This window comes from Boleophthalmus pectinirostris, unplaced genomic scaffold, assembly GCF_026225935.1.
Source record: "Boleophthalmus pectinirostris isolate CB_2022bp ecotype Guang Dong unplaced genomic scaffold, ASM2622593v1 HiC_scaffold_12, whole genome shotgun sequence".
In the NCBI taxonomy this organism is placed as follows: Eukaryota; Metazoa; Chordata; class Actinopteri; order Gobiiformes; family Gobiidae; genus Boleophthalmus; species Boleophthalmus pectinirostris.
In genome coordinates this window covers 15118858-15126781 of record NW_026571018.1, presented here as the reverse complement: position 1 = coordinate 15126781, position 7924 = coordinate 15118858, and positions in this window count along the sequence as shown.

The following is a 7924-nucleotide window of genomic DNA, read 5'->3' as shown; positions in this document are numbered from 1 at the left end:
ATGCAACCATTTTCCATAAATATACAAAAGCATCATACAAAATCAGTGGTGGAATGTAACAAGGTAAAAAGAGTAAAGTAATGTAGTTAAGTATAAATTTTAGGTATCTTAGTTTAAGTGGATACTTTTTACTTTTACATCATGCACTTTGAGAGCAGGTATCTGTACTTTCGACCTCACTACTGTACATGTTTGAACAGGACTGAAAAGTAAAAGTATTTTTACTAGGGTTTGCAAGCTGCTGAAAAGACTGAGGGATTTATTTTTAGAATGTTCATAGTTTGCACAAACAAAAACATATAGGAAAAAAAAAGAATCCCATTGTTTCTGTTGAACAAAATTCAGCACAAACATTTATCAAAATCACTACATTTTAAGCTTTATAATACTGCAAAATACTCACAAAATACTTTTACTTTTTACTAGGGATGTAACAATATCCAAATCTCTCGGTACAATATTATCACGATATGCATCTCACAGTACGATATTTATTGTGATATTTTGGAGAGGCTAATATAATTAGAAGTAGGTAGGAAACTTTTCTGCTTTTAAAATACATTGACAAGATTCTGGTGTGAATTATTTCTGTCATAATCCCAAGAACTCAAATAAAAAACATGTTTCTTCATGTTGTCTGCCCTGAAATGAATCATGGGATATGTAGTTTTCGATGTTTATAAGTTGTTTCTACTATAAACCCATGCATTTAAGCAAAGGAACTTGTGATTCGATATATTGTGAGACATCTGACAATATGATATCATGATATTTCGGTTTGTGTTACATCCCTACTTATTACACTTTAAGTAAATGGGTACTTGAATACTTTTACTCCAGTAGACTTTTTTAATGTGATACTTTGACTTGAACTCTTTTTTTCTCCAATAACTGTGCTTTTACTTAAGTAACACATTTACTACTTCCACAACTATACAAAATGCAGTTAACTTCACAAACCTGATGTGATTTGCAGTAGTTTCATTAGTAATAAAAACCTATAAAACATTTTAATGTTGTTTTTGATGAATATAGCATTTTCAAGAACAATAAAAGGCAACATAGTAATCTAAATATGTTATGTATTAACAGGTAATAGCCCATAAAAGTGTAATACGGCCTCTTTACAGGACGTTGTTCTGGGCAGGAATACAACAATGTCAAACAGAGGCCAGTTCAATTGAGCCATAAAATGAGCGGTTGTGCCCTTAACCAAGGCCAGCACGCTCCATATATTTCAAAGGTGTAAATCCTCATTAACCCACCTTTTTCAGAGAGAATTAATCACCTAATGATCCGCACAGGGCACCATGTTTTACCCTGTATTCTGTGCTCAGTATTGGAAACATTACAGTTACACGAGTTTTGGATACAGCTGCTTTACTTTGTTTGTCTTTTACAGAGCCTCTACCAGAAAAGTTACATAGTGCAGCTTTAAAGGTGCACTGTGTAACTTTTCTGGAGATGGTGACCACAACCTGTTTGTCTCCATGGAGATGTTAATGTTTTGGTTGTTAATGCTTTGGTTTAAGGGTCTGTTTACACGAGAACGCTTGCGTAAAAGGGACAAAATATTATAAATAGAAGGTGATGACGTTTTTGGGACTTAAAAACTAAAAAATCTGAAACCACCCTCCAGAATGGAAAAGTTGAATACGCTCATACATACAGTACACAGAAACAAACACGTCAAATCATTTCCATGCGTCGGACCTCCAAGCTGTTCTGGTTCTAACAAACTTACATTAGGCATCCCAACAAATGTACAGAATATGCAGAGATACTATTAGTGAACAAAGAAGGATCTGCAATTACTGCTGTGAAATTCTGGATGCATCAGTTTGTCGCAGGTGAGCCAGACAGCTATGGATGAGACCTTGGAGAACCAGTTGATGGTGGGACAATTTTGTGGAAGGAGTAGCTGATGAAAATGTGTGACGTGAAAACTTCTGTATGTCCAAAAATGCCCTTGTTGCTTTAAGTACATGCATACCCAATTGAATTCCACACACTTTTGCGTCACCGTATGCACACAGATTTCCTCCCGAAAATACTTGTCTAATGTGACACCACTTTTGAGTCTTCTTTTCAGAGCATTATCCTAAATCCTCGCCTAAATCTTTCAAGCATTTATTCAACTACAGGTGTTCAAAAACATCCATTCTTTTTGTGAATGGGGTTGCCTCTCCACAAATCTACACTGTAATTTCGCTTTCGAGGCTCCACAGAGATTCATCTTAATGGCCATACTGTAGAACATTCAAGGCAGGTGATGGACCTTCTAGCAGAGCGTGTTGCACAGTACATCTTCAAACATGATGGTTGTGAAGCTTAATGCATGATTTACCTGATTTGCCTTTTGTTTATTCTAAATTACGTAACTATGCTAATCCTCTTTTGTCTTTGGTCCTTTTGTCACATATTGAGAGCTGTTGAGTTGAGCTGTGTTTGCTGTGCTTCTGTCTAAATGGGAGACTTGTGTGGCCACTTCTACCAGATGTAATCTAAAATCCACTTTCAAATATTTCCCAATCACTCCTCCTCCACTCACCTGCAGCCATCTGTCGAGAGGAGCCAACCACCAACAAGAGACCACAGCTCACAGCACATTTTCTGTTTCATCTAATCACAGCTTAACAGCTTTGAGTCATGGTTAGAGCTCAGAAATGCACACCAGAATGCAAAGTGTTGTTTTTTCAGTGGATATGCAGTAAGCATTCCCACTAGTTATCATGATACTAAAATTTCAAACTCTATTTCAGTACTAAGGAATAGACTCGATGCTCAATCTTGATTCTGATACCACAATGATGATGAAAAAAACAAAAACAAAACACAAGTTCTTTAGTCCAGTGTTTTCCTAACTTTTTCTGTGGACCCATATTTTAAAGTCACAAACCTTCACGATCCAAGTCAATGGACATTATTCGTAAATCACAAAATAAAGGTGGATTTGATCATTATTGAACTTTAATGAGGATATTTTATTGTTGAGTGATCGTGTCTCTCTGAACAATTAGTATTACTCAGGTTTTAAACAATGAAAAACAGTAATTGAATCAGAAATTAAAGGATCCATAAGTCGCCTATTTGGACATTAAGTGTAGTCCATTTCTTTTTGTTTTCAGCATTCTATTGAACCAGCAATATTGGAACAAAGTAGTCAATACAATAATTACAAAAAGGTTAGAAAATATAAAAACATGTCTTAACATTTCAACATTTCTAATGAGATAGGTGGACCTGTCTGTGTTTTTGTAGCACGTTCCAGTTCGGGTGCAGGAGGAGAGCGCAGAACGCATATCAGCCCTAGAGGCAGAACTGTATACTGCAGACCTACATGCACATCGTGACAAGGTGACCAAAAAATTTAAAATAAAAAATCTCTTGTGACCTAGTCTTTGGAATACAATGGTTTAGACAATAGAATGTGATTTTCAACATTAATTCACAGTACTTTTTCTATTACCATGTGGTCTAATATCTGTGTAATCCCTCTATCGTCCAGCTATGGTGAGCCATAGTGATCCATGGGTGTATAGTCTGTGTGGTCTTATACTTGTTCTGATACAGCTCAAGTTATTAATGTTAATTTCTGTCCTGTGAATATGACTTTATTAGTATCAATACCAGCTCAAATGAGTATCTGTTAGGTATGTTACAATAACCGAAATATCGTGATATTTACACAATAATATAGTGGAGCATCACAATATATCGAATTACAAGTCTCTTTGCTTAAATTAAGAGTTATGGTGCAGCAATAGCTAAAAAAGTACAGTGGGAACTACATAGACCATGATCCTTTGCTCCATTTCAGTGTCGACTACAAGAAGAAATAACAGTTCTAAACACTTTTAAGCCTTAGTTTTTTGGATTTAAGTCTTGTCAAGGCATTTTAAGAGGAAAAAGTAGCATATTGACAGCTTTGTTAGCCTTCACAAAATATCACAATAAATACCGTACTGTCAGATGTATATTGTGAAAATATTGTACCGAGAGATTTGGATATTGTTACATCCCTAATCATGAGCCTCCCCATCGTATCGTGAGCTTTCCTATGATATCCAAATAAATATTGTACCGTGAGGTTCATACTGTGACGATATCGTATCATGAGACTTGGAAATCGTTACACACTTAGTAGCTAATTCCCACTTTGTTGACAAAAATGATTAATGTATTTTTGATTGCACTTACTACTTTACTTTACTTATGTTTACCTTGAGTGTCCAGTGTCATACTGTACCTCCTCTAGACAATCCTGGTGCGTAATATTGAGTAACATTCTCTTTTCTGATTCGTTCTTATGAGCAGCTTGGACTTGGTTTATTTTTATGCACGAAGCTAAGACAGGTTAATTTCAAAATAGTCCAGTAGCTCTAAGTGGCTGTGATTTTAAACTCCCTCAGTCCCCTGCAGCAGACCATAGGAGGCCTGTCGATTGGATTTCCCCCTCCCACCAGCGCGCATGAGTCACTGCAGCATTTTGGCTCTCATCTCCAATCCTGCACAGAGCCACGCTGAGACTAATCACCACTACGAACCTCTAGAGTTTGGGGTTGGGAAGTTATTACTGGAAATCTTACTCTGATGCTATCCCCACCTGTAGGGTTGTGTAATTAATACTATTTTGAGATCAAGATTATGTCAGTTTTGATTAAAGGTGCACTGTGTAACTTTTTGGTTGGCAGTCCGTCACCTGTTTTTATGGATAAGTTGTTGCTCTGCCTGGAATGTTCCACAGTATAACATTAAACAGCTCTACCTTACATGTATTCAAATTGTATTTATTGTTTTATTATTCATTCTGGCTGTGAGGGGGGTTGCCGCTCCTCAGATCTGACCATATTGGGAAACATTCCAGACAAAGCAATAACATCTTCATGGAGAAGAGAAATTTGACGGACCCTCCACCAGAAAAGTTACACAATATACCTTTTTATTTCCACAGCCAATCAACCTGTCAGTAAATTCATGTGGTTTGGAGCAGAGTTCAGACTTTGCCATTTAAAATAATCTTCCAGTCTACTGTTTATGTTCAGGAAATTAACTAAAGACAAAGAAAAATGGCTTTCAAATCAAGCTAAAAATTGTGATTGACAGATATATGGATTTATATTGAATTTTGGTCATATTTCTAGAGTTGCTGGACTGTGTTGTACTCCATTCAGACAGCTGGTACATGTACAGGTTCAAGATGTTGTAATATCAGCCAAGACTACCACCTGGACCTGCCCGTAAATAATCATAATTCTCCATTTCTTTTCAACGTTTCCACTGATTTAATTTCATTTTTGCTCACGATGGGGCTGCAAGATTAATGCAAGCAAATCGAAATCGCAGTTTGAATGGGTGCAATTAGCAAACTGCCAAGGCTGCAGTTTTTGAAGTACCATAATTTCCTCATAATTTCCTCCAAATGACTAAATATCCTGTCTTATTCTGCATAAAATGTGATTCTTGTATTTTTCTCAAAGCTTTCTGGACATGCTTACAATGTGAACTTTGAACAGAATCCAATTATAAAACATAAATTGTGAATCTAATCAAAACTGCTTGTCAGAAAAACATACAAACATGTTTTTCCCAAATAGTTCAGCCCTCACCCATGAGTTTGACTGAAAATTAAATTTATATGCAACATTACAAGTTGTAGTGTAGTCCATGTATGACTGCCAGCGTACAGACACATTTATTTATTTATTTTTTTTACAAACGTGGATCGGCTTAAGAAAGTCTGAAATGAGCACTGCCAAACTCGGAGCATCTGTGTGAGAAGTCGGACAGCCGCAGTGTGTACAATCCTATTACAAGTCACACACTGATCCACGGCACTGCTTTGCTTCTGCCATGTTCATGTTCCTTCTTCTTCTACATACTGTATCTGCAGCTCTTAATTAGTTGTAAATCACTACATTTACATGCACAGGAAATCGGAGTGCATGAAACAAGCAAATTCAGACCACTCTTGTGATAGTGTACGTACAGGTCAAAGAACCATATCGGCACGAACGACTACACTATTTGCAGAAATTGTTCACCGTTAATGAGATGTCACTTATCATTTGATTTTCAGACACAAAACAATATTTCACTTTAACATAGCGGACCAACACAAGGCAGCATGTGCTCGGTGTGGAGGCCATAGTTTGTCAAACGAGTGAATAAATGTCTCAACACATCTCTAATAATTTCCTGGCACTTTCTTACCTCTTGAAGTTGAATGCCTCAGCTAGTCTGTGTCTAAGGTGAATTGGACTGAACTGTTACACGGAGCGGGCGTCAGAGTACATCAACTTCTCCAGATGTGTTACTGGGATCTTTGAAATTTGATTGACGATTCACCTCAATCATCATTCCTGGGATTACATAATCGACTGTATAAAGAAGTGAACTAAAAGATTGTGATCTCACCCATAGTGTTATTCTTCAGTCAAGTGAAGCTCACAAGGCTAGCAGTTATATCAGACATGTCAAACTCAGGACTGGGGACAAAATTTGGACCGCGATATAATTATATTTGGCCCACGAGATCATATCAAATATGTATTAGAGCTGGCCCGCCGGCTACAGATAGACTTTAGACAATTTTGTTATTATTTTATATTATGCTGGTTCTGGATTCAATCTTTAAGCAAAACTATTATTAAACATTTATTTTAATGAGAAAAGGTTTAATATTACATATTTCAAAAGAAGAGAAAACATGCAGATGTTGTTGAAATTTTTCAATAAATATTTAGTTTGGCACACAACTTAGTCCCAGTTTTTAATTTTGGCCCTCTGTGAATTTGAGTTTGACACCCCTGAGTTATAGAACACCGCTCCAAATTCGTCCCTTATAACAGGAATTTATTGACAAAATAGCGAAATGAAAACACCAGGATCACGTAGAGCAGGCTAAAATGAACATTTTAAAACCAAAATGAAGAGCCTGACAGCAGCAGTTACTGAGAGAGGGGTGACAATTTTTCAGTACAAAGTGAATTGGAGGCAGTGTGAGTGGAGTCAGAAGTGTCCTTGGTCACTTTCTATTTGGAACATGACAGCTAGCAGGTTAGCGATGTCTTAGCTATGTTTTATATATACAGTCTATGGTTAACATGCATTTTGAAAAATAGGTTTAAATTGGACAGTTATCCGTTATTCGTACATGTAAGAGTGACTGTTAAATCTGTATGTTCACAATAATATGATTTCTATGGTACCAGCTCAGATTAAAATACATTTTTGCAACACCTGGTTGTTTTCTGTAAGACTTTTCTGTACAAAATGATGAGAAAGCTGCTGGCTTGGTGAGGGGCTGGTGGAAGAATTTGCAGTTAATTTAACCATTCTAGGCAATTTATTTGAAGCGTTGGTTCAGGGCCCTTTGCTGTGCAGCCTTTTTAGAGGACTGTTCCAGAGCATGTGGTCGTAGTCCTCACTGAAGCCTATTGTTAATGAAAGGTCAAAGCTGGTGGGTGTTAGATTGTAGTGAGCAGATACTGTCAGAGCCCTGTGCTCTGCTCTGTGGAGGTATTGGAAAAGGGACAAGGAGAGAAAATGGCACTATTGCTTCACTGAGTACTGGAGTATTACTAGTTTTACATTTAAAAGGATGGATTATTTATAAGAGATTTTATGATATGTTGATTTCATATGTTTAGTAATCCTAAAGGATAATATTTTGAGGGCTTCTTTCAAACTATGTCCCTGGGTCTAATGTGGGGCTAAACTAGACTAATCAGTGATTATTTTTTCCCATTAGTCAATTAGTCAGACAATTATTTCGATTATATATTTTAACCTTTTATTAATTTATTTTTTAAATCCAGAAGCCTTCAGTTGCCACATTTCAAAGTGTATTATTATTTTTTGTTTGTTTGTTTTTTTTGTCATTTTGATTTAAAAATACCGCTTTGTTTTAAAATGTCGTTTG